Source organism: Rattus norvegicus, chromosome 3, assembly GCF_036323735.1.
Source record: "Rattus norvegicus strain BN/NHsdMcwi chromosome 3, GRCr8, whole genome shotgun sequence".
NCBI classification, from domain to species: domain Eukaryota; kingdom Metazoa; phylum Chordata; class Mammalia; order Rodentia; family Muridae; genus Rattus; species Rattus norvegicus.
The window spans coordinates 66,468,307-66,477,244 of NC_086021.1; the positions used below are offsets into that span (position 1 = coordinate 66,468,307).

At 40.7% G+C, this 8,938-nt stretch overlaps 1 long non-coding RNA gene across 1 annotated transcript; it reads left to right on the plus strand.

The window, feature by feature from the left end:
• The first annotated feature begins 214 nt into the window (after window positions 1-214).
• On the plus strand, window positions 215-8,261 carry LOC120101552 (uncharacterized). The gene is made up of 3 exons (XR_005502167.2): window positions 215-391; window positions 840-960; window positions 6,160-8,261. It is a non-coding gene; the product is annotated as an uncharacterized LOC120101552 (long non-coding RNA).
• Window positions 8,262-8,938: the final 677 nt, after the last annotated feature.

Below are 8,938 nucleotides of genomic sequence, written 5' to 3' on the forward strand. Positions count from 1 at the left end.
GTCTCTCCAACCCTTTAACAAAAATCTTAAGGAAATATATGAAATTATTGACATCATATGTGTTTGATACAGCTGTGCTACTTTTCACGGCTGTTTATACTTTTCTAAATTTCAATAATTTCTGGCACCTAAGAGACCTATACCAATCTTCCCTTCAATGAAATAGAAATATAAATGAGAAAGTTTGAAGCATGCTGATTTTATTTCATCTTTGCAGTTACTTTATGGCTATGCAATTCTATTTATACTGAGTTCAGCAACTTCAAATGCAAAGTCAGCCTCCTCTGTTCCTTCAAATTCCAGAGAGCCAGATGCTGTCTTTTCCTTTGGGTACTGCATGATTCACAAATAACCCGCCAGGAGCATTCGAATAAGCCACAGCCAATGTAAGGTAATAATAATTTGCCCTTCTTCCCAGCTGCCATACAATTACATTAAGTCTATGTTATACATCGCAGTAGAAGCTACTATTCTATAGCAGAATACCACTGGTGTTCTCAATACCAGAATATTAAATGAAGGAAATTAATGGTATATATTTGTATCATTTCAAAGTCATTTAGCTTGAAACTGACAGATAATTCCTAATTCCAAATCTATCTAAGTAATAAAAAAAAAAAAAGGAAATGTGTTATCCCACACAAGAAGTCTGGAGCATGGCTGGGGGGCTCCAGGAAATCTGAGCAATGGCTGGGTGGTCACGCCTCTTTACTCAGACACTGTTAGTTTCAGATTGATTTCCAGGCTGGTTCTCTCCCTGGGATCAGGGAGGCTATGTGATTTTGTTTATAAAAATTCAAAAGGCATAAAATACACCGTTTCTTACTCTGTCTCCTTAGAAGCAAGGAGACTTCTCACAGATGCCTCATCGGTCCACTGGCCTCTCTTTGGCCATGTCAGAATCATGCAGCCATTTTAAACCACAGCAAGGAGAAGGAAACTGACATAAGCGTAGATCAGGTAGGCTCAGTTCCTCTGAAGCATTGAGTGGGTACTCAATGAACACACATACTGGTGTGGGGGAAAGGGCGGGGGCAGTGGAGGCTGTAAGGTAGTGCATGTGGCATGCATGATAAGTGTGCAGTGAAGCTCGTTTGGACCCTCCACATTGTTAACTATAGTGAAGCCTGTGATGGATGCTAAGGGTGAAGTGGAAAGGACCAATCCTTTCTCTTTCGGGATCTGAAGGTTTAGGAGGTAAGCTGCACAATCACTCAGGCAGTTACAATGCTGTGCTAAAATTATGGGGTCACAAACACTCTTTGGATGGGTGACTTAATCAGTTTTGATTCACAAAGGAAGCTCCATATCATTTGGTCCAGAATGAGAAGGACACGTCCCTCCTTGTGACAACTGAGAAGATGACGTATCTGAAGCATTACTGAGCCTTGAAACTGGAAGTGAAAGCTGAGTCCTACAGGGCCTTGAAGGCTGTGGTAAAGCACACATAGTTCATCCTGGAGTCACTCCAGTAAAAAGGCACAAAGGAGTAAAAGAATCTGCTTGTCCTTTCGGAACATGCCCTCTGTTTTCAGAGTGGACAATAGACCTGATGGACGAAGCCTAGTTGTAGAGAATGCGTCAATGCTCTTCAGTGATCCAGGCTAGAGAGTCACAAACTAAAAGATGATTTAGGCAGCTAAATGTCTACTGGTTGCGTATATGGAGTCTAATGAGGACTCCATATTGGAAATTTGAATCATAAAACATTTAAGTGAAAATGCATAATAAGTAGAATGCCTCTGGGCTCTCTTTTACAAATGTTAGCAATGTAATTAAATTGCTAGTAAATATTCTTATGAGGACCTCAACAAATATTAGTGACTGTGAGATTATCCAACCATTTTTTTTCTATTCTTGCCCAGACGTGATTGGAATGACATGGAAAAAAAGACACAGAAAAAAGGTTTATAAGCAATTTAAACCAATGGTTTTGGATGCAGTGGAAGAAAAAGAGTTATGAACTAAAGACGGTGCTGACACTTAAAGGCTTTCTGTAAAGCTTTCTCTGTTTAGAAATAATACTTACTTAGGATCTTGACCTAACACCTTTCCCCATTTTGCCTTCTGTCTTAGGGTCAGGCATGCTCAGTCTTATAGGCAGTTAAGATCTTTACTGTGCTGATAAACTCCTTTAATTCCAGCCCTTGGAAGACAGAGGCAGACCAACAGGGTCTACAGAGTAAGTTCCAGGCCAGCCAGGGCCACACAGTGAGACCCTGTCTCAAACCCAAACAAATGAACAAACAAATCTTTACTCTTTCCTTGCTCTGTCTCCAACAGAGAAAGATGAGCTCTTGGGTTTATTTGACACAGATTCAAAGATTGCTCTGAAGAGCATAGGAAGAAATATGTTTGATGCTATACAAACGGTATTTTCTCAAGTTAATTGCCTGTTAGAGAATGTTTAGGCAATTTCCAATTTTTTAAATTTTTATTTTATGTGTATGGATATTTTGCCTGCATGCATGTCTGTATGTCCTATGTGTGCCTGGGGCCTATGGAGTCCAGAAGTTATAATATCCTCTGGACCTGGAGTTACCATGGAGCTATGAGCTGCCACGTAGGTATCAGAACCCAAGTCCTCTGAAATGGTAGCCAGTGCTCTTAACCACTGAGCCATCTCTGCAGCCTCCCAATTCTTTGCAAACCCAGATGAATGACCTTGAACATAAATAAATGTTCCCTCTCCCAACTTCCTCAAGAAAATTCCCCCAAATCAAATTATTGAGTCAAATACTGAATGTTAGCAAGTTTTCCATACACTGTTGTCATGTGTCTATTTTCAGGAAGTCTGTACTGATAATAGACCCACATTGTGTAGTTTATAACCATCTAAGAGTAAATTACTAATATTTTCCCTCTCATAAATACCCCATCTCCTTTACTAGTTACAGAGTTAGCAGTCAGCTTCCTTAATCTGTGACAGTGACCAGGAAGTTTCTAAAGATATCCTAGGTGATATAAACATTCCTTGCCACCTTCTTTTTCAGATTACTGCCAAACTATCACTTAGCTTAGAATCTCTGAGAGGAACTGGAGCTACCACTCCCTCCTGAGAAGCTAAAACCAGAAGCTAAAACAAAATTGGTGATATTTCTCAGTTCTAGCTCCGGAACATCTTTAAGAAGCAACTAGGACACAGCAGCCATCAGGCAGGGGTGAGGAAGAATTTCTAGACTCTCTTCTGTCTTCATTTCTTCTCTTACCCCTATTCTTTGAAGTGGGCAGTTCCCATTTATAATGTGTTGGCTCACATTACATATACTGCTATTAAGGTATAGCTTCAAAGTTCTAGCACCTACTCCAATCTCCCCAGTCACTGCACTTTCTCCTTGGGAATCCATAGGTGTCACAGTGTAAAGAAGACAGAAATGCCTGTATAAACCGTCAGCTCAAACCAGCTGAGAATATTTTGCTCAGCTGACTATGTTGCTTTCTGTGGTTTAAACGGCAATAAGTTAAAGACTTTCCTAATAAGGAAGTGTGGCTGGAAACCACTTGTCCTTGCCCCTAGGTCATTGTGAGAAAACAGAGGGAAGAAATAGAACCCAGTAAATTTGGACCGAATATGGAAAGACATTGTCCTGTCTGATGTTATCCAAGATATTATTGCATTCTTGTTTTTCCACTCCAGATTAGTTTATGGAAGCCATGCTTCTTGTCCCCATTAGGGGACAAGCTGCTTCTTCTTCTTCTTCTTCTTCTTCTTCTTCTTCTTCTTCTTCTTCTTCTTCTTCTTCTCCTTCTCCTTCTCCTTCTCCTTCTCCTTCTCCTTCTCCTTCTCCTTCTCCTTCTCCTTCTTCTTCTTCTTCTAGATAAGGTTTTCTTTATCTTTCTTTATCTTACAATGGCAGCTTTTGCCTCACTTCCTGGGTGCCAAAATTACAAGCACGAACCACCACATCTACTGAGGACAAGCCCCCTGAAGGCCACGGCTCTTCGTTTCCTATTGAGGACTTTAGCATTCAGGATGCAAGGACTACGTCTGTAATGTATTCATAAGTGAAGAGGAATAGAAATTCAGGCTGTCCATAACTGAACCCCTTGTTACCTGGCTACCCCCACTGCTCTCAGATCTTACCAACTGTAAGCCTCAGAATATAACTGCATGGCAAGTATGTCAGAGAAAGAACTTTGGAAAGAACATCATGATCTCATCTTTCCCATTAGGATTGTTCTCACAGTTTATAAGTATTTCACTACGATTTCTGCCTGGTTGCTACCCCCAAATTCAAAGCAAAAAAGAAACATGGGGGTAGAGAAATGTTTGTCTTTTAGTCGAGATGAACCTATTAAATACTGTGATTCTCAATCAAAATTTCTGTGAAGACTCCAAAATGTGACCGTATAAAGCCTCCCTTTTTATTCTGAGTTTTAAGAAAAGAGATCCTTAAAAGTCATATTTTAGTCCCGCCTCTATCCCTAACAATAGGGATTTTTAACACAATTATATTTCTTTTATTTGATTTGATTTTTTTATTTACATTTCAAATGTTATCCCCTTTCCCAGTTGGACTCAAAACAGGGTCCCTAGTGGAGGAGTTAGAGAAAGAATTGAAGGAGCTTAAGGGGTTTGCAACCCCATAGGAAGAACAAGATCAACCAGCCAGGCCCCACCAGAGCTCCCAGGGACTAAACTAGCAAGCAATCATATTTCTAAAAGAACAACACCAGTTTTCTCAGAGAGCCACTGAACCCAGATTTTGTAGTTCAAATTCAGAAGCTCTCTATCTCTGTCTTGTTCTTTTTCCTCGATGTTTGCAGGCTGGACTTGTTACAATTGGGTCACCTCCCTTCGTTCCTTAATTGTACACAACGTCCACTCACCGAAGCATCAGATGCTGTAAGACCACGGTATTCCAGTTCTGACAATTTATCTGCAATTCTTATGTGTTAAATCTCGTCGTTCTGAGACTGTCTGTACTCCCTTGATTATGAATGTGGAGAGAGGCTTGCAGGGTTTGTTTACAATTAAAGATGCCATATGCTCCTCTAAGGAAAAAAGATGCTAATTACCAGGGGAGAAAAATGAGGCATGAAAATATGGAATTGCTGCAGACCTACTATGCCAACAAGCAAGACACCTTCTATTCAATGGGAATAAATGTGACCAATCCATCCCATTGTGGTTTTACATCCAGCTGGATCTGATCAGAATGGGGTAAAGAGTAAGAAAGCCAGTTTCTAGGACTTATATATCAAATGTGCAGTGTGACGTGTTTCACATTTTCAGATGAAACTGCTTCAAATGCGTGTTCACATGTAAAGTTATGTAACAGGATTGGAAATTCTAGACGATATGTACAGTCACAACGTAAGCTGAGTATTTACCACTGATTGAGTAAACATTAGAAAGTTCAGTCAGACATTTGTCTTCAGAATAACTGCTGGTGCTTGAATTCTTCAGGTTCCTTTTTTTGTCTTTCCTCCAACTGGTTTGTGACTATAAGTAAGTTTCTGTTTTCAAGGAAAGAACAATATAAAGAGAAAGCAGGCAGCTTTGCACCCAACAACACATTGGCATGAAATGTTGTCACTATAAGTCACACTTTCAAGGATAATGACACCAAGACACTTCCACCGGGGTTACTCATCACCCCAGGTCCTCTCTTCAAACACAGGCAATCACATGGAATTTCCTCAAGAAGAAAACCCTAACAGTTTGACTAATTGATCACCCACGACTATGCAAACAGTGTGATCTGTGCCAGCAGTCTGTACAAGGAGCAGCCCTCGGCAGTGTTAGAGAGCAGACAGCTGGGCAAGTGGATTTCTTCACATTCCCAACAGAACTAAAAAAAGAAAAAGTCTAGGCTTTTAGCAAACGGCTCCTTAATGAGCAAACATTTCCAAAAGCTAACTCCACCTCTGGTTGTTTTCAATTGAAGTTATCAGAGCTCCAAAGGGACAGGCACTTGGCATTAGCCATGCAGTTCCCTAGAAGACACACATCTCTCCTGCATCCTCCATACCCTATCCACTAGAGTCTAGAAGTGGAGTAACTTGGGAGCCACATCCACAATGACTCATGTCTAAGTCTTAAGGTTGTGTAACACAAATAGGTGTCATCCTTTGTGATTGTTTGGGGATAATTTCTTGCTGCTAGTTTCTTCTACCCAGAGGGCGAATTCATACCTTCCAAAACTTTTCCAACAGAATGGTGAGCAAACACAACTAAACATGGCCCGAATACTGGCAAATTCAATATGGATACACAGGCTTCAGGTACTGAAACTCCACTGGCACAGGGACACATCAGGAAATACCCCAGAACATGGTAAGTAACTGTGACAGTGAAAGACTTATGTAAAAAGAGTAGAGCCTTAAGGACTGACATAATGTCATTAGTGCTGAGATCCTGAACTCCTTTGACCTTCTGGGGTCTTCACTCAGATTGCCACACAATCAAATGTCAGCCACATATCAGTTTGTTGGTTGGGTTTTAAACAAAACAAAGTGACCTTAAGTAAGTTTGGTTTATTATTCCTCTTCTGTTACATTTACATATTTTTGTGTGTGGTCATAAACCCATGTAGTGTGTGGTGGTGGTGATGATGATGATGACAACGATGATGACAATGGTGATGATGGTGATGGAATCAAATGCAGGGCCTTGTGTATGTTAGGTAAGCACTCCATGACTGAACTAAAGCCACAGACCAGAATTCTTAAGGTCACTAGTCAGCCTTTAAGGCTCGCATACCTAAGCCATTACCAAGTCTATACAGTCTGTACTGTTTATGCCTTAACTGACCTTTGGGTAGTTTCCACAAACTCTCAGCAGTCACACTGCTCCTCCAGAGAGAGTGCCTTGCTTGAGACAAATGTACCTAAAGAGATCTAAAGACCTACAGATCCCAGTGCCTGGCTGTGTAAGCCAGTCCCTTGATAAACAGTGGAAACTTCCTAGTGATGAAGGCAACCAACCCCATCCATCCATCACCTCTGGCTTAGTCAGGGTTTCTATTCCTGCACAAAACATCATGATCAAGAAGTAAGTTGGGGAGGAAAGGGCTTATTCAGCTTACACAGTCACATTGCTGTTCATCACCAAAGGAAGTCAGGATTGGAACTCACAGAGGGCAGGAAGCAGGAGCTGGTGCAGAGGCCAAGGAGGGATATTACTTACTGGCTTGCTTAACTTGCTTTCATATAGATCCTAAGATTACCAGGGATGGAACTACCAACAAGGGGCCCTCCCACTTTGATGACTAATTGAGAAAATACCTTACAGCTGGATCTTACAGAGGAATTTCCTCAAGGGAGACTCTTTCCTCTGTGATAATTCCAGCTTGTGTCAAGCTGACACACAAAACCAGACAGTAAAACTCCATCCACCACTTCTATCTACCATCTCCATCCACCACCTCCATGCATCACCTCCATCCATGCCTGCTCCCCTACTTTGCTTTGTCTACCTTCACTTTGATCTCTTCTCACCTTCGTCCCCAAGTCATTGATTATATCACATTAAACTAAATCCAAATTCTAATCTCCCAAATTTAATAATTTCCCCTTGATGTTGGGCCCTTCTTCTTCTTGGATTTGACTCACTCTGAGCAACCATCTAAACAGAGAGCTCTCCTTGGTCTAATTCATCTACACCATATGATAAACCACAGTACAACTTCCTACACAATAGCTCTGAATAATAAAGACCTCCACAGCATTATTCTAAATGTAAGTTTTATTCCCCAATGTTAATTGCCGTTTTGAAGGCTTACTGATGAATAAGCTCACCATTTCTAGTTCTTTCTGACTGACTGGTTCAGCTCAGCTATTGTGGCTCAGACTCCTCTCCAATATGACTGGTTTAATCTGACCTCTCTTAGCTCCTTTTTATTCTCTGGCTTCAACACTCCTGTATGAACTCATGAGCAAACTCAACTCTACTTTACTGCACTCAGTCACTGTACTCAACTCCACTCAACTTGACTGACTGCCAACATACTCAACTCCCAACTGACTCTCTCTCTCCCTGTGCTGTTCTCAAATAACTTTTCATGAGAGTCGGGCATATCCTACCTCTGACTCATTCTGTCAAATCTTTCTCTGATTCATCACTTTGACTGCCCCTCAATTAGATGTCACGTTTAAGCATGGCTGCTTCCTTCTACAAACTAACTTTATTTTCATAGTTTGGGACAAAAGGTGTGAACTAATGTCGTGTCTGTATTCTGGCCAGAAGAATTAAAGGTGTGTACTAAAAGACATGTCTGTCTTCCAGTGAGATCACACAGACCTAGCAGGTCTTTGGATATGATCCCTATCCAGAGCAGCCATGTTGCTGGATTAAAATTTCTCTATACATTATTTTTGTTTTCAATGACTTTTAGTTGACTATCAATTTGCAACTTCAGAATTGTTTAACTCATTTAGGCCTCATGGCTATGCCCCAAAACAAATATTCTTAACACCCCCTTAATAGGTGTGAAAAATGAAAAAGCTGAAAAGTACGGTCAGGTCATAGAAGCATGCAACAAGTAGAAGGAAGAAGACCTAGCTGCAAAACACTAAGCACAGCTTTAAAAAAAGATACATGTAACTGGTCTTGAAGAATGTACAATCATTTCACTTCCATTCATCATTGGTGGATGGAGGTGATGGAAGGATGTGGTGGATGGAGGTGATAATGATGAATGAAAATGGGAGAGTTGTAGCTTCAGTAGTCTAAAACATGTATAGTAGTTTTAATCTTAAAGTATCTCTAAGATTTCAAGACACATAGACAGTTATTCTTATCTGCCTACAGATAACCACATTGTCACACCCGTTTCTAAGTGTTATTTCTTCAACTTCAGTTCCCTTTCCACATTTCCTTCCAGAAAGCATGTATTACAGGTATTTCCTCATGATTAAGTAGGTCCATTACTGTTCTAAAACAGATCTATGATCATGAGACCCTCTAGAACTTGAGCCTACTAACACTCCCTCT